Genomic DNA, 21,763 nt, shown 5'->3' on the forward strand with positions numbered 1-21,763 from the left:
CGCCATGTTAAAACAGGCATTGGCAAAGCCAATAGATCTCTCCTAAGCAAGGTCTATTGGCTTTGCTAATGTGTTTTAGCCATATTGTGGAGTGGAGTGGAGTGGATATTGCCATTACAGACAGCACATTTTCAGTCGAAATTACGAATATATTTGTACAGACCAACAGTTTTATTACTAAAACTATTCAGCTCTCAAGTGTGAAAATCTGCATCACCTGGTGTACTGATTTGTTTTGATCGTTGTAAAACATGCATTTTCACTACACTTCAAAATTACAAAAAATGTGCTTCATTTGTGCATTCCTATTTTGAAATATGTGTGCAGTTTATTTACTCTCATTTAAATTTTGTTGTGTGCTAGAAAAAATAATCTCACCCGCCCTCCGTACCCAGCAAGATTGTCACATAAATACTCACTTTGCAGTCCAAGAAAGAAAAGTAAACCCCAATTTACTCGAAGATAGAGCTTGACATATGACCTTTCTCCCTGAATGCAGCGCAAATGTGATCTGATAAAAACAAAATGTAAAGGTTGCTTTAATGGACATTTACTACTAAACACTACCATGGTTATTTTAGCATTGCTTCAGCAACCCCCACTCTCCTACCTCCAGCTCCTATAGCATGGGCATGACTTTGTGGAAGGGGATTAGGTTACACTATTAGTAAAAAAAAGCACCGACCAAACTAAACAAACTCATAGACAGAACATTTGTTTTTCACAGGCATACAAGATTGATCACAGGCATACAAGATTGATCAACTGGTAGTGGCAGAGATGAGTACAATCAGTCAAGCAGAAAAATAGGAGGCAGGAAACCTTTTCAAAGAAATACAGCACGTTTACTGCTGTGAACGTGAATACGAGGGAGACAACTGAAAACATGTTCTCTTGTGGAGTGCCTCATGCAAAAGAAAGTATTCACAGAAAGTGAGCACTCGTGAAAGAACACAAGGAGCCAGTAAGAGGTGGTAAACAGGCTATGCTCCACGGGAGGGATAGACATGCTGGACAGCCTAAAAGAAATAAAGCCAGCAACCAGAAAGCAAGTATATGTGAGGTACAAAACATAAAGTCAATGGTAAGAATGGGAAGCTTTCAGAATGTCCCTAAAAATAGGTCTTTGCAACCGGACAGCTGCACTATATGGTAGGCTTCAATCTAGCATGTGTACACATTGAAAAATGGTGTTTGTGTGGGGTTGGTCAGACGCGAGAACGCCGACCCGGGCAGCCACCATGTCCCTAAACATTCATTCCAGGTTGCTTCCTCTGGTCTGCTGGCAGGCTCCCACATGGTCTGGTGCATATTTAAGGTGGAATGAATGGAGTCTCATTGCCCTGTTGAATCTGCCAGAAAGTGAAGTGGCAATGAAACATGTTGGCTGTTCAGCATAAAATCGTTGAAACGTGGTATGGTTTTTAACCATGAGTTCAGGCACTATAAATTACCAATTGAGTGTGCCTTTGTAACTCAGTCTTAACCTTTTTAGTGCCTGTGATGAAGAAGTGTTCTTCTTTTCCCTTTACTAGGACCAATAGGAACACAGAGTCCTAGATGTTTACTACACAGTTTAGTAGTTTAGGGTACACACCTGTATTATATACTCTCTCACACAATGTTTGGGTGTTGGTTTTGTTCCCTTAATTTAGGAAAGTGCCAATGATGAGAAAGTGAGCAAGTTGGTGAGAACCTGCCAATCACCCCTTGGAGGCTGCTTATGTGAGGCTCCTCCTATATACACATTATTTTTGTTTGTATAGTTTATATGATGCATGGGATCTGCAGGAATTTTTAAAGGTAGAACACATGGGTCGGCCAACAGGAAATAGTGGGGGAGGTATAGTGGGGGGCCCATAAATAAATCTTTGATTGTTGTGTGATGTGCATAAAGGACTATGTTGTATTTGATTTGACGTTGCGTCTTGCCTTACAACTCTTATAGAGGCCCACGAGTCCCTGTTTACTAAGCTGAAAAGTTATTTTACAAAAAATACAAAAAGGTCTATGGTCCTTTCCGCCCATAAGGCTGCGAATTGGTATGATGGGGCATGTAGGGTAGCTTTTAGACAATTGTACCAGGCCATAAGGGTGGACTCCACGCAGGAGATAAGGAAACTCAGGGCAGACTATAAGGCCACCCAACACAGGGCAAAGAAAGCCTTTGATGACAACAGATGGAGGGACGTCCTAGATGCAATCAATGGTAAAAACTGGTGTCGGTTCTGGCACATAATAAAATGGGTAATAGCAGTGCTGGCCCGGCTCCAATTAATAATGTTCCCCAGAAGTTTGGGTCGCTTATTATCAGACCCAATTTTCATCACCCAAAGAAGCTACTGGGCACCTGCCTTGTGTAGAGACGGACTCTGTCCTATCTTTCACATTAGTGGAAATTGGGAGAGCCCTTGATGGTATGGCTGCAGGCAGGGCACCTGGTCTGGATTGTATTCCGGCGGACATATATAAATCAGATCGAGAGAACTGGGTAAAATACATCCATATCCTTGCTAATGGCTTGGCCAGAGGTGGCCCTATTCCAGACTCCTGGCGCGGGGCTGTAATAATCCCCATATGCAAAAAGGGGGATCGCGCTTGTCCCTCCAACTACAGGCCCATAAGCCTATAGACACTCCTAAAAAATTGTGGCGAGATTAGTGCTAAGCAGGGTAAACAGGTGGATAGATGAGAATGAAATACTAACCACTTATCAAGCAGGCTTTCGTTCCCATGTTAGCACTATCGACCAAGTTTTTAGATTCATGTTGATATACTGGAATACAGTGATATTAGCAGGGGGGGGGACACTCTATGCAGCATTCGTAGACCTCAAATCTGCATTTGACTTAGTCCCCCAAACCAAGATGTGTGATACCCTCAAGGAGGCAGGGATGCCTGCTGAGATGCTATCCTTTATTGTAAAACTCCATGAATCAAAATGAGCTCAAATACGTTGGGGTCAGCAGGGTGAGTTAACAGACCGCTTTCCTGTGAGCAAGGGGGTACGGCAGGGGTGCATCCTGGCCCCTACCCTTTTCTCATTGTTCATAAATAATGTTATCTCATACTACACTGATTTTCCTACGGACGCACCTACTCTTGCTGGATCTAGGGTTCCTCTCTCAATGTTTGCAGACAACACTTTAATTTTGTCCAAGACGCTATCTGGTCAGCAACGTGCCCTTGATCAATTCACCTTGTTCTGCAATGACCATGATTTAGTAGTTAACGTCGACAAGAAAAAGTTCATGGTCTTGCAAAAACGTAAAGTAGTGAAAGCTAGAGTGGAAATGAATAATGTGCCCTTGGAACAAACTGACTCCTTTGCATATCTGGGCGTTACTTTGTGCAAACATCTGAACTGGAAGCCACAATTAGATTTACTAGTCTTAAGGCATAACCAATTAGCAGGAGCCCTGTTAAAAGAATTTAGGTTGTCTCAAACCAAACCAGTTGGCCCGGCCCTATCTATATACCAAGGGAAGGGTAGAGCTTCAATAATATACGGGGCGGAACTATGAGGGTTTGAAAACTTTTATTAGTTCTAACCCAGAACAAGTTTTTGAGGGCATTGACCGGCCTTCCTCAATCTTCCCCTCTCAGGCCCCTACTATTAGATCTAGGATGTATCCCCTTTGAGGAGGCTGCAGGTTTTAAACCACTTGCCTACTGGCAAAGACTTTGGACTACCCCGAAGTTAACTTCCTATGCAAAAGCTGCTAAGTATATTAGAGATGCTTACAAGGCAAACAAAATCCCCTGGCTAGGAAAGATCAAGGCATTGTTATTAGACATGGGTCTCATCCACTTGTGGGAGGACCCAGAAGGGAACTCTTTCCCATCAAAAAGAGATCTTATAACCTTATATAGGGACAGGGTTAACGTAAAGTCTTTGTCCTCTGTTTCTAGTGGTTCCCTTACATGCCTGTTTTTAGATTTTAAATATGAGTATAAGCTCGAGGCCTATTGTGACACTGTCACACGTCCTAGTGATAGAAAACTCTCGTCAATTTAGAGTAGGAACACTACCCAATTTAGAGTAGGAACACTACCCATAAAATCCTTCACTAAAAAGTGGCGGGACGCCCGGGATACAAAAAGTGATACTTTTGTAACAGTGGACGAGACTTTATCGCATGTATTGTTTGTGTGCCCTGCATACAAAGGCCCACAACAGAAATGGCTCAAGCCGGTTTGTAAAAGCCTTGGAACAAGATCAAGCCATACTGCTTTGCGCCTTTTAAAAACCGTAACTACTGAAGTCATAGTCATTGCTATGGCTTAGTTTCTGAGTTTGACTTGGGTCCTCAGAAGGAAAAATTCGCAAGGCAGCATTTAACCTGTTACTTATATCTCGGTGTCCCTATGTTCCCCCTAGCCAGTCACCTTAAATATTGGAGACCAAAACCTAGCCTATGTAATTTTGATCGGAATATCCTGTGTTCCTGAATTCTCCCTTTTAAACATAATCATTGTTTTAATTAGTATTGTTTTAATTATCTTTGGGATTTTAAATGATATGCTCTTTTAAAATAATGCTTTGTATGAGATTTTATGCCTTTTGTATCAGATTGTATTTGTCTTTTACGATTGTTTATGATCGAATAAAGACGGAAATTGAATTGATTTAACATTGTGGAGGACCCCCTTGTTGCATTTTTTCCCTTCCAAGGTTCCTCTTTTCAATAATAATGCTGCATATGTACTCATAGTGTGCAGCATAGGGATCTGTGTGAGGTGTCACTTCGTGCATGCTCGTGGCTTAAAGTTTAGAGTTTGCTTTTAAAAAAACTCACTTTCCATAACCATGGCCTCATAGAAAATTACATCCTCATTACTCTTAGTCCTGCTTGCCCTGTCCAGTCATTACACATGGATAATGTGCCCTTTTTAGGTCTCTGCTGGGCGTGGCAGGGCAGAGCTCTGCTCCGCCTCTCCGAAAGATCTTGTAAATATAAGATTTGTAAAAGGGACTCTAAACCCCGCCCCTCTTTTCCATTGGGTAGCGTCAGCGTTTATGGTAAACGCTGGCTTCCCATTGGAAAAGAGGGTTTTTGGGTGCCACCCTGTCCGCTTTTCATACTGCCCCTCCGGACACGATAGCCTGCTTTATGGCTGCTGTAAAGACTTTTCTTACATGCTTGTTTAGTTAACAAGCAGATAAGAAAATTCTTCAGTACAGCTGTGAAGCAGATGAGCTGTTCTGAGCACCCCCCTCCTCTGGAATTCCAGCACAGACAAGCCCTGCTGTGACCTCCCACGCCACCCACTCCCCGAACCCTTTCAGCTGGCATGGAGTTAAGAGATGACTAAGTTACAGTACAGCGATCAGAGAACCAAAAGGGAGAAAAATGAAAGTGACAGATTGCAGAGAAACCAGGAAGAGGAGCGCTCCCCCACTGAGGCCCAGACAGCTCCTCTGGTGCACCGTGAGCATTCCCTAAAGCGCTCTCGCTGCTCCGTGCACAGCACTCCGTGCACAGCTCTGCCGGTGCACCTAAACCCCGCAACACTCCCTGCTGCTCTGTGCACTCCTCTGCCGGTGCACCATGAGCATTACCTGCAGCTCTCCGGCTCCTACGTGCACAGCTCAGCCGGTGCTCCATGCACAGAACGCCCAGCACCAACTCCAGGCTCCTGCGGTGATTCAGTGGGGGAAAGGGGGACAAAGATCACTCGTGCTGCAGCAGATATGCTCCATCTTGGGCGGGGTAGGGGCGGATGGATGATTCACTGTGTGATCTTGTGGCCTGCGACCTGTGCAGGGTTACTCACAGTCCAGGGTTAATCCACAACCAATAACGCCCCAATACCCAAAGCATCAATACTGAGCTGATAAGTTTTGCCGCCAGATGCCCACAACAAGGTAGACAAGCTGGGGCGTAGGTTCAAGTCTGTTCCTAAGGGCCGGTGGTACCTGCCACCTGGTTACACAGCCTCTTCCTCCAGTCTTACAGGCTCCCACAGCAGAGCTATCCCTCGGGTTACATAGCCGCTTCCCCCAGTCTTACAGGCTCACAGCAGAGCTATCTCTCAGGTTACACAACCTCTTCCTCCAGTCTTACAGGATCCCACAGCAGTACTATCTCTCAGGTTACACACTCCCCTCCTCCATTCTTACAGGCTCACAGCAGAGCTATCTCTCCGGTTACACAGCCTCTTCTTACAGGCTCCCGCAGTAGGGCTATCTCTCAGGTTACACAGCCTCTCCTTCCAGTCTATACCTCAGGTTACACAGCCTCTTCCTACAAGCTCCCACAGCAGAGCTATCCCTCAGGTTACACAGCCTCTTCCTCCAGTCTTACAGGCTCCCACAACAGAGCTATCCCTCAGGTTACACAGCCTCTTCCTACAAGCTCCCACAGCAGAGCTATTCCTCAGGTTACACAGCCTCTTCGTCCAGTCTTACAGGCTCACAGCAGAGCTATCCCTCGGGTTACACAGCCTCTTCCTCCAGTCTTACAGGCTCACAGCAGAGCTATCCCTCAGGTTACACAGCCTCTCCCTCCAGTCTATTCCTCAGGTTACACAGCCTCTTCATCCAGTCTTACAGGCTCCCACAGCAGAGCTATCTCTCAGGTTACTCGTCCTCATTTCATCCAGTGGAGTAGGCATGATCCTTGCCCAGCTCCCTTCTCCTGCCTTAGTCTCACAGCAGAGCTATCCCTCAGGTTACACAACACTTCTAATCCGGAAAATATATTTACGTACTTTACATAATTCAAAACGCATTCATTCATAAATCCATCCCAGGAATCTGAGTGATTGGTGCTCTGTTCTCTTTTGTGAATGTCACCAGTAACCTATACCCCTTCATTTATCTTAGTTGATCGTTGGAATGCACCCCACTTGATCTATAATCTTAACCACATAGCCTTCATGCATTCGAAATACTGGTGCCCAAAACCCTCTAATTTTGCATGGCACTCCTCTATTAGAAGCATTTGCAAGCAATAGGTCTTGCAGTTACGTAAGTTTAAGCTATTGGCATTATCAATACAAATGCTCTTTACTTATGTTTTAAAAACAAAAATAAAAGGCATTGCCATTGGCAATGTTAATAGTCAATAGCAAAGGCCTTTTATGTTTTACAGAAGAAAAACAAAATCAAAAATCAATGTCATTTACAATGTCAATAGCTCAAAATAATGTAATTGCGATACCTATTGCATTGTAAATGCTTGTTCAATAAAAGGAGTGTAAAATGCAAGCTAGACCACTGGCAGCCCCCACAGGCAGTCCCTGCAGCATGTGCTGTACCATTTCAAAATGGGGTGGCGGGCATGTGCTCGAAGGGTGACACCAGCACGTCTTTATTCACTCAGTGCCTCTACTGCTTGCGGTTTTATAAGAAACAATGACTTTTTAGCATGCTTTTTTCACCCCCAGGAGTGTTAACGCTAGCTTGTTAGCAGTGAGATGCTATCATTTGCACGGGGAAGGCTATCCCTGCCCGATTATGCACTGAGCTGTTTAACCATGAAAAAGGTGAAAAGTCGGCAACATTTTATTTTGCATTTCACTTGTCGAGTGCACTATAACACATGAGCTATTTTTGAGTTTCAGCCTCCAGCATTTTACACAATGGGGCTTGCCGAAACTAGTCGAAGGTGTTATGTAGGTCAGAGAGTCACTAGTCGGGTATGTTTTAAACATTTTCCAACGTCATGTAGTTAATCTCAAAAGCTGCTTTACACAGAAAACCAAAAGTAAACTCTGCTCACAGATTGTGAGGGTTCACTCTTTCATTCACATCCTGCATTCAAACGAACATTGTCATTACACATTGTTTTTTAGGTCTCAGCCTGCGATGGCTGCGCTTGCGCAGTCTCGCTGGTGAAATTTAATGATAGAGAGAACCTCAATAGCGAGGTCAAGCCCCGCCCCTCTTCTCCATTAGCTGGCCTCCTAAACGGCGGCCAGCTATTGGAGAAGAGGTCCTAGTGACGTTCTTATTTCTCTTTAAGCCCCGTCCTTTTCAGATTGAGTTCCTTGACGTACTGCTGAAGTAAAAGGTTTCTTATCTTCTTTATGGGTCCAGATAGCCCCATAAAGAAGATAAGGAAGCCTTTTATGCCAGCAGGAAGTCCAGGCGCCCAGTCTGAAAGGGACGGGGCTAAAAGATTAAAGGAAGCTCTTTTCCTCTCTCCGTCGTCCTCTTCTCTCCCCCTTTCCCTCACCACAGTGATTATGAGCCGGAGGCTGAAAGACCTTGTGGTAGAACAGGCGTCATATCGGGAGGAAGTTTGCACGTCTCTTTCGTGGTCTGAACGTGGCCACTGCGGCTTCCCTTGGATGTAAACATGGCAGATATTCCAGCGTCTGTTGGCTCCGCACTCTCCCAGCTCCCGCTCCAAAGAGGGCCTGTTCCAGACCCCAGGTTATGGAATGGGCTGGGGCACCAATGCCGTTTGACGGCCGAGGAGTTAATACCCAAACAATGTTCCTGCTAGCATCGAGTGCTAGCGGCAAAACGTATAACACGGTCTACCCTGTTCAAGATGTCTGCATATATATATGTGAGCAAGAGAGTTACACGAGAATTAGGATCACCCATACCGTTTTTTTAAAATTCCCTTTATAATTTAGTTTTGTAATCTGTTTATTGATTTACATTTTACGTGCACTGATCGAATTAGCCCTAAACTACTCGGGAAGCGGCTGTGCGTGTACTGACAGACTAGTGTGCCAGGGTCAACTGCCTCTTCTCGCCGCCGCCTCAGACCCGGGCCTTTCCGCTGCTCTGGGGCTATTCCTGCCAGGGAGTTTATTTTTGTTTTTTGCATCCCATTAGACGTGCTGTTGCCCTTGGTTCACATTTCTGCTTGTTTTTGGCATTCCACCTGGAGCACATAGCGAGCAGCACGGGTCCCGGCTGTACACGTGCACGCATGTGCCACTCTCCAAGCTGCACTCCCACGTCGCCCAGAGAGACGTGTGCTTGCATCCCAGGCGGCCTGACACGCGAGGGGCTTCCTTTGCATGTATGGGGCGGGATGCGCACATGGATGCGCGTTTGCCTTGCGGCCACATCCATCTAGACTCTAGAATGAAGCACACAGCGAGTATTCCCTGACCCAGTTAAATAGGGCAATGTACGAAAACAAAGCTATTTATCTGGTTCATAATGAAAGTCCTCGCAGCTGTGGAGCAGAGTTCGAGTCTCGGCAGGGACGCGGAACATCTTGCGATTCTGGGCAAATCGATAATCTGCCCTTGCCTAAAACAAATAAAATGTGTCTCTCTGTAACGCAACTGGTGCTAGTACTTCACATGAAAGGTATTTGGACTGCTGGGTCCAGTGAAATGCTATTGTGTCTCTCTTTACATCCCTCCCCTTTCCCTGAGCGCTCTTAGGTGCCCTCTGAGTAGCACAAAGCGTTACACAAATAAACAACAAAACTCGATACCATCCACAGCTCGAACCTGTGTTTGTCCCAAAGGAGATGGCCCTTGAAAAAAACAGCATATTCAGCTGTCGCTTGGTCATGTTTTGTTTTATTGCAGGCCATTCCTGAGGGATGTTTGAAAGATTTACTGCGCTAAGATAAAAGGATGCTCTGTGTGTGTGTGTGTGTGTGTGTGTGTGTGTGTGTGGCTCTGTGTGTGTGGCTCTGTGTGTGTGGCTCTGTGTGTGTGTGTGTGGCTCTGTGTGTGTGTGTGGCTCTGTGTGTGTGTGTGGCTCTCTGTGTGTGTGTGTGTGGCTCTGTGTGTGTGTGTGGCTCTGTGTGTGTGTGTGGCTCTGTGTGTGTGTGGCTCTGTGTGTGTGTGGCTCTGTGTGTGTGTGGCTCTGTGTGTGTGTGGCTCTGTGTGTGTGTGGCTCTGTGTGTGTGTGGCTCTGTGTGTGTGTGGCTCTGTGTGTGTGTGTGGCTCTGTGTGTGTGTGTGGCTCTGTGTGTGTGTGTGGCTCTGTGTGTGTGTGTGGCTCTGTGTGTGTGTGTGGCTCTGTGTGTGTGGCTGTGTGTGTGTGTGGCTCTGTGTTTGTGTGTGGCTCTGTGTTTGTGTGTGGCTCTGTGTTTGTGTGTGGCTCTGTGTTTGTGTGTGGCTCTGTGTTTGTGTGTGGCTCTGTGTTTGTGTGTGGCTCTGTGTTTGTGTGTGGCTCTGTGTTTGTGTGTGGCTCTGTGTTTGTGTGTGGCTCGTGTGTGTGTGTGGCTCGTGTGTGTGTGTGGCTCGTGTGTGTGTGTGGCTCGTGTGTGTGTGTGGCTCGTGTGTGTGTGTGGCTCGTGTGTGTGTGTGGCTCGTGTGTGTGTGTGGCTCGTGTGTGTGTGCGGCTCGTGTGTGTGTGCGGCTCTTGTGTGTGTGTGTGTGGCTCTTGTGTGTGTGTGTGTGGCTCTTGTGTGTGTGGCTCTTGTGTGTGTGTGTGTGGCTCTTGTGTGTGTGTGTGGCTCTTGTGTGTGTGTGTGTGTGGCTCTTGTGTGTGGCTCTTGTGTGTGTGTGTGTGGCTCTTGTGTGTGTGGCTCTTGTGTGTGTGTGGCTCTTGTGTGTGTGTGTGTGGCTCTTGTGTGTGTGTGTGGCTCTTGTGTGTGTGTGTGTGTGTGTGTGGCTCTTGTGTGTGTGTGTGTGTGGCTCTTGTGTGTGTGTGTGTGTGGCTCGTGTGTGTGTGGCTCTTGTGTGTGTGTGGCTCTTGTGTGTGTGTGTGGCTCTTGTGTGTGTGTGTGGCTCTTGTGTGTGTGTGTGGCTCTTGTGTGTGTGTGTGGCTCTTGTGTGTGTGTGTGGCTCTTGTGTGTGTGTGTGGCTCTTGTGTGTGTGTGTGGCTCTTGTGTGTGTGTGTGGCTCTTGTGTGTGTGTGAGTGGCTCGTGTGTGTGTGTGTGTGGCTCTTGTGTGTGTGTGGCTCTTGTGTGTGTGTGTGTGTGTGTGGCTCTTGTGTGTGTGTGTGTCTCGTGTGTGTGTGGCTCTTGTGTGTGTGTGCGGCTCTTGTGTGTGTGTGTGTGTCTCTTGTGTGTGTGTGTGTGGCTCTTGTGTGTGTGTGTGTGGCTCTTGTGTGTGTGTGTGGCTCTTGTGTGTGTGTGTGCGGCTCTTGTGTGTGTGTGTGTCTCTTGTGTGTGTGTGTGTGTGGCTCGTGTGTGTGTGTGGCTCTTGTGTGTGTGTGTGGCTCTTGTGTGTGTGTGTGGCTCGTGTGTGTGTGGCTCTTGTGCGTGTGTGTGGCTCTTGTGCGTGTGTGTGGCTCTTGTGTGTGTGTGTGTGCGGCTCGTGTGTGTGTGTGTGTGGCTCTTGTGTGTGTGGCTCTTGTGTGTGTGTGTGTGTGTGCGGCTCTTGTGTGTGTGTGTGTCTCTTGTGTGTGTGTGTGTGTGGCTCGTGTGTGTGTGTGTGGCTCTTGTGTGTCTCTTGTGTGTGTGGCTCTTGTGTGTGTGTGTGTGGCTCTTGTGTGTGTGTGTGTGGCTCTTGTGTGTGTGTGTGTGGCTCTTGTGCGTGTGTGTGGCTCTTGTGTGTGTGTGGCTCGTGTGTGTGGCTCGTGTGTGTGTGTGTGTGGCTCGTGCGTGTGTGTGGCTCGTGTGTGTGTGTGTGTGGCTCGTGTGTGTGTGTGTGTGGCTCGTGTGTGTGTGTGGCTCGTGTGTGTGTGGGTGTGTGTGGCTCGGGTGTGTGTGGCTCGTGTGTATGTGTGTGGCTCGTGTGTGTGTGTGTGGCTCTTGTGTGTGTGTGTGGCTCTTGTGTGTGTGTGTGTGTGGCTCTTGTGTGTGTGTAGCTCTTGTGTGTGTGTAGCTCTTGTGTGTGTGTGGCTCTTGTGTGTGTGTGGCTCTTGTGTGTGTGGCTCTTGTGTGTGTGTGTGTGGCTCGTGTGTGTGTGGCTCGTGTGTGTGTGGCTCGTGTGTGTGGCTCTTGTGTGTGGCTCTTCTAATTTCTAATTTAAAACATTTATAAAGCGCAGCGTGCACCGAACGGTTTCTTGGCGCTAGTGGAGGGTATTGGCAACAGAGGCAAAGTAGGAGCCTGTGGTAGAGCAGGGGGGGGGGAGATTACACAGGGAAGGCCTGTTTAAAAAGAAACGTTTTTAGTTCCTTGCGGAAGGACACATAATGGGTAGCTGCCCGGAGATGGTCAGGGAGGAAGTTCCAGAGAGTGGGGGCCAAGGTAGAGAAGTTGGTCCCTCCCCACTTTTTACGTCTGAAATGTGGGTGTGTGTGTGTGTGGCTCTTATGTGTGTGTGTGGCTCTTATGTGTGTGTGTGGCTCTTATGTGTGTGTGTGGCTCTTATGTGTGTGTGTGGCTCTTATGTGTGTGTGTGGCTCTTATGTGTGTGTGTGGCTCTTATGTGTGTGTGTGGCTCTTGTGTGTGTGTGGCTCTTGTGTGTGTGTGTGGCTCTTGTGTGTGTGTGTGTGTGGCTCTTGTGTGTGTGTGTGGCTCTTGTGTGTGTGCGTGGCTCTTGTGTGTGTGTGTGTGTGGGGCTCTTGTGTGTGTGTGGCTCTTGTGTGTGTGTGTGTGTGTGGCTCTTGTGTGTGTGTGGCTCTTGTGTGTGTGTGTGGCTCTTGTGTGTGTGTGTGTGTGTGGCTCTTGTGTGTGTGTGTGTGTGTGGCTCTTGTGTGTGTGGCTCGTGTGTGTGTGTGTGTGTGTGTGTGTGTGTGGCTCGTCTGTGTGTGTGTGTTTGTGGCTCTTGTGTGTGTGTGTGGCTCTTGTGTGTGTGTGTGTGGCTCTTGTGTGTGTGTGGCTCTTGTGTGTGTGTGTGTGGCTCTTGTGTGTGTGTGTGTGGCTCTTGTGTGTGTGTGGCTCGTGTGTGTGTGTGTGTGTGTGTGTGTGGCTCTTGTGTGTGTGTCTGTGGCTCTTGTGTGTGTGTGTGGCTCGTGTGTGTGTGTGGCTCTTGTGTGTGTGTCTGTGGCTCTTGTGTGTGTGTCTGTGGCTCTTGTGTGTGTGTCTGTGGCTCTTGTGTGTGTGTCTGTGGCTCTTGTGTGTCTGTGGCTCTTGTGTGTCTGTGGCTCTTGTGTGTCTGTGGCTCTTGTGTCTGTGGCTCTTGTGTCTGTGGCTCTTGTGTGTGTGGCTCTTGTGTGTGTGTGTGTGTGTGTGTGTGTGGCTCTTGTGTGTGTGTGTGTGTGTGAGGCTCTTGTGTGTGTGTGTGTGTGTGGCTCTTGTGTGTGTGTGTGTGGCTCTTGTGTGTGTGTGGCTCTTGTGTGTGTGTGTGTGGCTCGTGTGTGTGTGGCGTGTGTGTGTGTGTGTGTGGCTCGTGTGTGTGTGGCCCTTGTGTGTGTGTGTGTGTGTGTGTGTGTGTGTGTGGCTCTTGTGTGTGTGTGTCTGTGTGGCTCTTGTGTGTGTGTGAGGCTCTTGTGTGTGTGTGTGGCTCTTGTGTGTGAGTGTTTTGGACCTGGCCCTGCTCAGGTGCGGGTGGCATGACCTCATAGTAGTTGGCAGCCATCTTGTTTTAGTAGCTTTTCACTCCATTCCCCTTATTATTTATCTGACCCGGGGAACATAGGAGAAATATGAGACGGACACCCCTAAATTCAGAATTACGTGATACTCTTTAGGAAGAGTGCTCTCCACCTCCTAGGTCTAGAAATAGGACTTCTGGACTGGGACTATCTTCCAGGCAATCTAGCTGGACGATACTGCTATGATGTGTAGTCCCCGTCTGGAGACAGTGACAAGGCCTGGGGAAACTCCGCCATCTGGTATCTGCTGTCTGCCCTTTAGAGTAGAGGGGAGGAGTAGTTTTGGGGCTGCAAACCTGGCCCCCACAATGCCGGCGCCGCTTCCTGCTGGGCGGCTGACGACCCTGCCTTCCTGCTTCAAAGGATGAGGTGGCCCATGACGGGAGCCTCCCCCAACCGGGCCTAAGGGAGGAAAACCCCCGGCCTACATGAAAGGAGATCAAAGACATTTTGAGATATAAAAGGACACTGGAACTAGAGAATCAGATCTGCTAGGGGAACCTCCGAAGAGGTACCCCCGGGATCCCTCCTAAGGCACGACGGGTGTGCCTACCACCAGAGCCCTGCTGACGCTGTCGCGGCTCCAAGTCCTCGCTATCCACAAGGGCCCTGCTGACGCTGTCGCGGCCCCAAGCCTTCGCCATCACCTGAGCCCTGCTGACGCTGTCGCGGCTCCAAGTCTTCGCTATCCACAAGAGCCCTGCCGACGCTGTCGCGGCTCCAAGTCCTCGCTATCCACAAGGGCCCTGCTGACGCTGTCGCGGCCCCAAGCCTTCGCCATCACCTGAGCCCTGCTGACGCTGTCGTGGCTCCAAGTGTTTGCTATCCACAAGAGCCCTGCTGATGCTGTTGCGGCTCCAAGTCTTTGCTATCCACAAGGGCCCTGCTGATGCTGTCGCGGCCCCAAGCCTTCGCCATCACCTGAGCCCTGCTGACGCTGTCGCGGCTCCAAGTCTTCGCTATCCACAAGGGCCCTGCTGACGCTGTCGCGGCCCCAAGTCTTTGCCATCACCTGAGCCCTGATGACACTGTCGCGGCTCCCAGCCTTCGCCATCACCTGAGCCCTGCTGACGCTTTCGCGGCTCCCAGTCTTCGCTATCCACAAGGGCCCTGCTGACGCTGTCGATGCCCAAAGCCTTCGCCTTCACCTGAGCCCTGCTGATGCTTTCGCGACTCTCAGCTTGCACCACCACGAGCCCTGCGGACGCTGTCGCGGCTCCAAGCTATTACCATTCCCCGAGTCCGACGGACACTGTCGCGGCTCACGCCTGTCTTCCACCTGTACTGACCAGCAGCAACATAGGGTGCTTTCCGCACTCCTGCCCGCACTGCTGAGGGCGTCATGAACTGTGAGAACTCCACACCGAGTACCCAGCGTACTCCTGCCCGCACTGCTGGTGCTCCAGGAACTTTGAGGACAGAACCAGGAGTACGAAGTCTACTCCAGGAGGCACCGCTGGTGCGCCACAAACCCTGAGACTAGAATCACAGCCTCATCGGAGGTACTGTGGGGATTGCATGGTTATTCACCTACTGAGAGAGTTATATAAAGAAGTCTATATTTTTACTAGAACTCCAGGTCATGTCTATTTTGTCGTGGGTCTCCTCGACCACTATGTGCAATCCGAAATACTTGGCCCGCTAACTAAAGAGAATAAACCTGCCTGCCCTCACTACCATCCTCCCAAGGGGAGCAGGCGTCATTTGGGGAAGGGCCCCTCTCTTCCTGTACTTGGGAGTGGGGTTCCTACTGGACTGGGGTGCGACCCTCAGCCAGGTGGGGGTTCCATTTCCAACAGTGTGTGTGTGTGGGGCTCTTGTGTCTGTGTGTGTGGGGCTCTTGTGTCTGTGTGTGGGGGGCTCTTGTGTCTGTGTGTGTGGGGCTCTTGTGTCTGTGTGTGTGGGGCTCTTGTGTCTGTGTGTGTGGGGCTCTTGTGTCTGTGTGTGTGGGGCTCTTGTGTCTGTGTGTGTGGGGCTCTTGTGTCTGTGTGTGTGGGGCTCTTGTGTCTGTGTGTGGGGGGCACTTGTGTCTGTGTGTGTGTGGCTCTTGTATGTCTGTGTGTGTGTGTGTGTGTGTGTGTGTGGCTCTTGTGTCTGTGTGTGTGTGGCTCTTGTGTCTGTGTGTGTGTGGCTCTTGTGTGTGTGTGGCTCTTGTGTGTGTGTCTGTGTGGCTCTTGTGTGTGTGTCTGTGTGGCTCTTGTGTCTGTGTGTGTGTGGCTCTTGTGTCTGTGTGTGTGTGGCGCTTGCGTGTGTGTGTGTGTGGCTCTTGTGTGTGTGACTCTTGTGTGTGTGTGTTTGTGTGTGGCTCGTGTGTGTGTGGCTCGTGTGTGTGTGTGTGGCTCTTGTGTGTGTGTGTGGTTCTTGTGTGTGTGTGGCTCTTGTGTGTGTGTGTGTGTGGCTCTTGTGTGTGTGGCTCTTGTGTGTGTGTGTGGCTGTTTGTGTGTGTGTGTGTGGCTTGTGTGTGTGTGTGTGGCTCGTGTGTGTGTGTGTGTGTGTGTGTGGCTCTTGTGTGTGTGTGTGTGTGTGTGTGTGTGTGTGGCTCGTGTGTGTGTGTGGCTCGTGTGTGTGTGTGGCTCTTGTGTGTGTGTGGCTCTTGTGTGTGTGTTGCTCTTGTGTGTGTGTTGCTCTTGTGTGTGTGTTGCTCTTGTGTGTGTGTTGCTCTTGTGTGTGTGTTGCTCTTGTGTGTGTGGCTCTTGTGTGTGGCTCTTGTGTGTGGACAACCTCGCCAACCTCGGACTTAAACAACTGGTCACTTCCCCCACCCACATCGCAGGTCACACACTCGACCCCATCTTCACCTCCAGCAATCATGTCTCCTTCAGCCACACTACGAATCTCCTCTGGACTGACCACAGCTGCGTTCACTTCACCTACAACAAGCCAAAACCCATCAACCACCCCCAACCAACTCTGCAAAGAAACTGGAACAAAATCACCATCGACCAGATCTCCTCATCGCTCCTTCTAAACACCCCAGCCCACTCTTCTAACCCAGACCAAGCCGCCGCCAACTTCACCCTATGGTTATCCAACACCGCCGACACTTTAGCACCACTGAAAAAACGTCAAAGCAAACCTGGCAACAAGAAGGCCTCATGGTTCAACGATGATCTTAAGAAGTCCAAGAAACTCTGCCGCTCCCTAGAAAAGGCCTGGAAAAAAGACCCAACCACCAGCACCAAGGACGCCTTCAAAAACGCCACCCGCACACACCACCAACTAATCCGAAAGGCCAAGAAAACAACATTCAAAGATCGACTTGACAACAACGCCCACAACAGCAAGGAACTTTTCAACATCGTCAAGGAATTTACCAATCCCTCGGCCAACTCCAACGACATCACCCCCTCTCAAGTCCTCTGCGACTCCCTAGCCTCATTCTTCCACAACAAAATTGCAGACATCCACAACAGCTTCGACAACCAACCCGGAGACCAACCCACCCAGCCTTATGCTGAACATTCGCCCCCCATAAACACCCTTAACGACTGGAACCCAATCTCCACTGAGGACACCATCCGCCTGATGAACTCCATCCACTCAGGATCCCCCACAGACCCATGTCCTCACCACATCTTCAACAAAGCAGACTTCGTCATAGCACCGCACCTCCGAGACGTCATCAACTGCTCCTTCAACTCCGCCACCTTCCCGGAAAGCTGGAAACACGCTGAACTCACCGCCCTTCTGAAAAAACCCACAGCGGACCCCACCGAACTCAAAAATTACCGCCCCATTTCGCTCCTTCCATTCCCGGCCAAAGTAATCGAGAAAGCTGTCAACAACCAGCTCGCCGCTTTCCTCGAAGCCAACAAATCCCTCGACTCCTCACAATCTGGCTTCCGAGCAAAACACAGCACTGAGACCGCCCTCATCGCAGCAACAGACGACATTCGAACTCTACTGGACAAGGGAGACACAGTCGCCCTCATCCTCCTCGACCTCTCTGCAGCCTTCGACACAGTCTGCCACAGCACCCTTTTACAACGCCTCAGAAACATCGGAATCCAAGGAAAAGCACTTGAATGGATCACCTCGTTCCTCACCGGAAGAACTCAGAGAGTCCGCCTTCCACCATTCAAGTCCGAGGCCACTGAAGTCATCTGTGGCGTACCCCAAGGATCTTCACTCAGCCCCACCCTCTTCAACGTATACATGAGCCCCCTCGCGGCCATCGCCCGCCAACACAACCTCAACATCATCTCTTACGCGGATGGCACTCAACTGATCCTTTCTCTCACCAATGACCCCAGCACCGCCAAAACTAACCTACACGAAGGAATGAAAGAAGTTGCCGAATGGATGAAGCACAGCCATCTGAAACTGAACTCAGATAAAACAGAAGTCCTCATCTTAGGTACATCCCCCTCTGCATGGGACGACTCTTGGTGGCCGGATGCCCTTGGAAAAGCACCCATCCCGACAGACCACGCACGGAACCTAGGCGTTATCCTGGATTCTTCACTCTCAATGAACAGACAAGTCAGCGCCGTATCCTCATTCTGCTTCAACATTCTTCGCATGCTCAAAAAAACATTTCGCTGGATCCCTACCGAAACCAGAAAAACAGTCACCCATGCTCTGGTCACGAGCCGACTGGACTACGGATACACCCTCTACGCAGGTACTACCGCTAAACTCCAGAAGAAATTCCAACGAATCCAAAACGCCTCAGCCAGGATCATATTAGACATCCCACGCAACGAACACATTTCTGGTCACCTGAAAGACCTCCACTGGCTACCCGTCAATAAGAGGATCACTTTCCGACTGCTAACCCACGCACACAAATCACTCTACGACATCGGACCAGAATGCCTCAACTCACGCCTGTCCTTCTACTCCCCCTCCCGCCAACTACGTTCTTCCAACCAAGCCCTCGCCACTGTACCTCGCATCAACAAGACCACCACGGGAGGAAGATCCTTCTCATACCTGGCTGCTAAAACATGGAACTCACTCCCCACTTACCTTCGCCTTACCCAGAACCACCTAGCATTCAGAAAGCAACTTAAAACGTGGATATTTGACAAGTAATCCTCCTCCCCTCCCTAAGCGCCTTGAGACCCTCTGGGTATGTAGTGCGCTATATAAATTTCTTTGACTTGACTTGACTTGACTTGTGTGTGGCTCTTGTGTGTGTGTGTGTGTGGCTCTTGTGTGTGTGTTTGTGTGTGTGGCTCTTGTGTGTGTGTGTGTGTGTGTGGCTCTTGTGTGTGTGTGTGTGGCTCTTGTGTGTGTGTGGCTCTTGTGTGTGTGTGGCTCTTGTGTGTGTGTGGCTCTTGTGTGTGTGTGGCTCTTGTGTGTGTGTGGCTCTTGTGTGTGTGTGTGTGTGGCTCTTGTGTGTGTGTGTGTGTGGCTCTTGTGTGTGTGTGTGTGTGGCTCTTGTGTGTGTGTGTGTGGCTCTTGTGTGTGTGTGTGTGGCTCTTGTGTGTGTGTGTATGGCTCTTGTGTGTGTGTGTGGTTCTTGTGTGTGTGTGGCTCTTGTGTGTGTGTGTGGCTCTTGTGTGTGTGGCTCTTGTGTGTGTGTGTGGCTGTTTGTGTGTGTGTGGCTCTTGTGTGTGTGTGGCTCTTGTGTGTGTGTTGCTCTTGTGTGTGTGTTGCTCTTGTGTGTGTGTGGCTCTTGTGTGTGTGTGGCTCTTGTGTGTGTGTGGCTCTTGTGTGTGTGTGGCTCTTGTGTGTGTGTGTGGCTCTTGTGTGTGTGTGTGGCTCTTGTGTGTGTGTGTGTGGCTCTTGTGTGTGTGTGTGGCTCTTGTGTGTGTGTGTGGCTCTTGTGTGTGTGTGTGGCTCTTGTGTGTGTGTGTGTGTGTGTGGCTCTTGTGTGTGTGTGTGTGTGGCTCTTGTGTGTGTGTCTCTTGTGTGTGTGTGTGTGTGTGGCTCTTGTGTGTGTGTGTGGCTCTTGTGTGTGTGTGTGGCGCTCTTGTGTGTGGCTCTTGTGTGTGTGTGTGTGTGTGTGTGTGTGTGTGGCTCTTGTGTGTGTGTGTGTGTGTGTGTGTGTGTGTGTGGCTCTTGTGTGTGTGTGTGTGTGGCTCTTGTGTGTGTGTGTGTGGCTCTTGTGTGTGTGTGTGTGGCTCTTGTGTGTGTGTGTGTGGCTCTTGTGTGTGTGTGTGTGGCTCTTGTGTGTGTGTGTGTGGCTCTTGTGTGTGTGTGTGTGGCTCTTGTGTGTGTGTGTGTGGCTCGTGTGTGTGTGTGTGTGGGTGTGTGGCTCGTGTGGGTGTGTGGGTGTGTGGCTCTTGTGTGTGGGTGTGTGGCTCTTGTGTGTGTGGCTCTTGTGTGTGGGTGTGTGGCGCTCTTGTGTGTGTGTGGCTCTTGTGTGTGTGTGTGGCTCTTGTGTGTGTGGGTGTGTGGCTCTTGTGTGTGTGTGGCTCTTGTGTGGGTGTGTGGCTCTTGTGTGTGTGTGGCTCTTGTGTGTGTGTGTGTGTGGCTCTTGTGTGTGTGTGTGGCTCTTGTGTGTGTGTGTGGCTCGTGTGTGTGTGTGTGGCTCGTGTGTGTGTGTGTGTGGCTCGTGTGTGTGTGTGTGGCTCGTGTGTGTGTGTGTGTGGCTCGTGTGTGTGTGGCGCTCTTGTGTGTGGCTCTTGTGTGTGTGTGTGGCTCTTGTGTGTGTGTGTGGCTCTTGTGTGTGTGTGTGTGTGGCTCTTGTGTGTGTGTGTGTGGCTCTTGTGTGTGTGTGTGTGGCTCTTGTGTGTGTGTGTGTGTGGCTCGTGTGTGTGTGGGTGTGTGGCTCGTGTGGGTGTGTGGCTCTTGTGTGTGGGTGTGTGGCTCTTGTGTGTGGGTGTGTGGCGCTTGTGTGTGTGGCTCTTGTGTGTGTGTGTGTGGCTCTTGTGTGTGTGTGTGTGTGTGTGGCTCTTGTGTGTGGGTGTGTGTGTGTGGCTCTTGTGTGTGTGTGTGTGTGTGTGGCTCTTGTGTGTGTGTGTGGCTCTTGTGTGTGTGTGTGTGTGTGTGTGTGTGTGTGGCTCTTGTGTGTGTGTGTGTGTGGCTCTGTTGTATGTGTGTGGCTCTTGTGTGTGTGTGTGTGTGTGGCTCTTGTGTGTGTGTGTGGCTCGTGTGTGGCTCTTGTGTGTGTGTGTGGCTGTGGCTCTTAAGTGTGTGTGTGTGTGTGTGTGTGTGTTAAACCTGGCCTCGTGGCGTGGTTCCCCCCGCTACTCAGCTCCCCGTTAGCCCAGCTCCGTACCTAGAAACCCCTAGCTGCCCTGCCCATGTCCGACCAAACGCCCACGGCCTGCATCGGCCTGTCCCTGGCCACATTCCCAGCCTGCGCGCCCCAAACCCGCAAGGCCCCATAGGTCCACCGGCAGCCATTTTCCCTCCCTGACTCCGTGAGCCTAGCATGACCCCAGCGCAGTTTAGGCTCCAGACGCGCCAGTCCCCGTTGGGAGGGTGAGGGCTACCCTAGTGAGAGAAGACAAGGAGTTTCGATGGCACCTCCGGCCTCCCCTGAGAGACTGGTTTCTGTCACACCTCTGGTCTTCCGCTGGGGGCCAGTTTAGATTGCACCTCTGGCCTCCCCGAGTGCTGGCTCCAGACCTGCTGGGCGTCTGGGAATTCCTGGACGCATCCTCAAAGGGATCAAAGGACCAACCGCCGGACCTCACCCACGGGCCGCCCCTCCTGAGCCTCGGACCTCCGCCTGCGAGGGTCCGGACATCAAGAGGCCACTGGACTATATCGAGGCCCGCCCCTGAACTAGCGGGCAGTTGTATCTTGGACATGGAAGCCCTGCTGATCTGATCGCGGCTGAACTGAACCTCGTAAACTCTTCGAGCCCTGCTGACGCTGTCGCGGCTCATTCTCGGAACGGAACCAGCGGAGCCCTGCTGACCTCGTCGCGGCTCAAGCTTGAACTTTGAAGATCTACACCGAACCTCCTGAGCCCTGCTGACGTGGTCACGGCTCTCAACGAACTACCCTCCGGATCGAGCCCTGCTGACTTCGTCGCAGCTCGAGGAGTACTCTAGTCCGGCGACCATACCAACACGAGTTGAGTCATCCTCAAGTGAGTAGGAGCACCAGTGCGGCCCCATCTTCCGTAACCCCCCGGCTCTAGGATTGAGAGCTGTGCGCAGGGTACGCTACGTACTGGCCTATGAGACTGAGACTGTCCCGCTACCCCCCTTCCTGAAACATTGAGACTTTTGCGATCCCTTGATAGTTGTATATAAGAGTGCTGATTCTTTTACTTATATAAAGAAGTTGCTATCGAAATCCCATGGTGTGGTGTCTGTTCATAAGTGGGGTGTGATCCTCGTGTGTACGATTCATTACTGGAGGTCTCCCCCGGTGGGGATATCTCGTTAAGGCTCGGCATTATTGGTGGGAGAGGTGGGTCTCGGAGGTGTCGGGTAGACATAACCGGCCCCTGGGACTGCCCCTTCTAACATTGGTGGCTAGCGACGGGATAAGAG

General features: G+C 50.3%; 1 protein-coding gene across 8 annotated transcripts in view; it reads right to left on the reverse strand.

Annotated features, from left to right (window-relative positions):
- Positions 1-21,763, reverse strand: part of DGKA (diacylglycerol kinase alpha) — a 458,241-nt gene that overhangs the window by 256,814 nt on the left and 179,664 nt on the right. For 2 of the 8 annotated variants that reach the window (XM_086963952.1, XM_086963941.1), the window contains one exon: positions 420-511. The exons of the other annotated variants lie outside the window; for them this stretch is intronic. The gene's annotated coding sequence lies outside the window, so the exon portion shown is untranslated. The remainder of the gene's footprint in view (positions 1-419; positions 512-21,763) is intronic. 8 annotated transcript variants of the gene reach the window in all.

This window comes from Lissotriton vulgaris, chromosome 1_1, assembly GCF_964263255.1.
Source record: "Lissotriton vulgaris chromosome 1_1, aLisVul1.2, whole genome shotgun sequence".
Classification (NCBI taxonomy): domain Eukaryota; kingdom Metazoa; phylum Chordata; class Amphibia; order Caudata; family Salamandridae; genus Lissotriton; species Lissotriton vulgaris.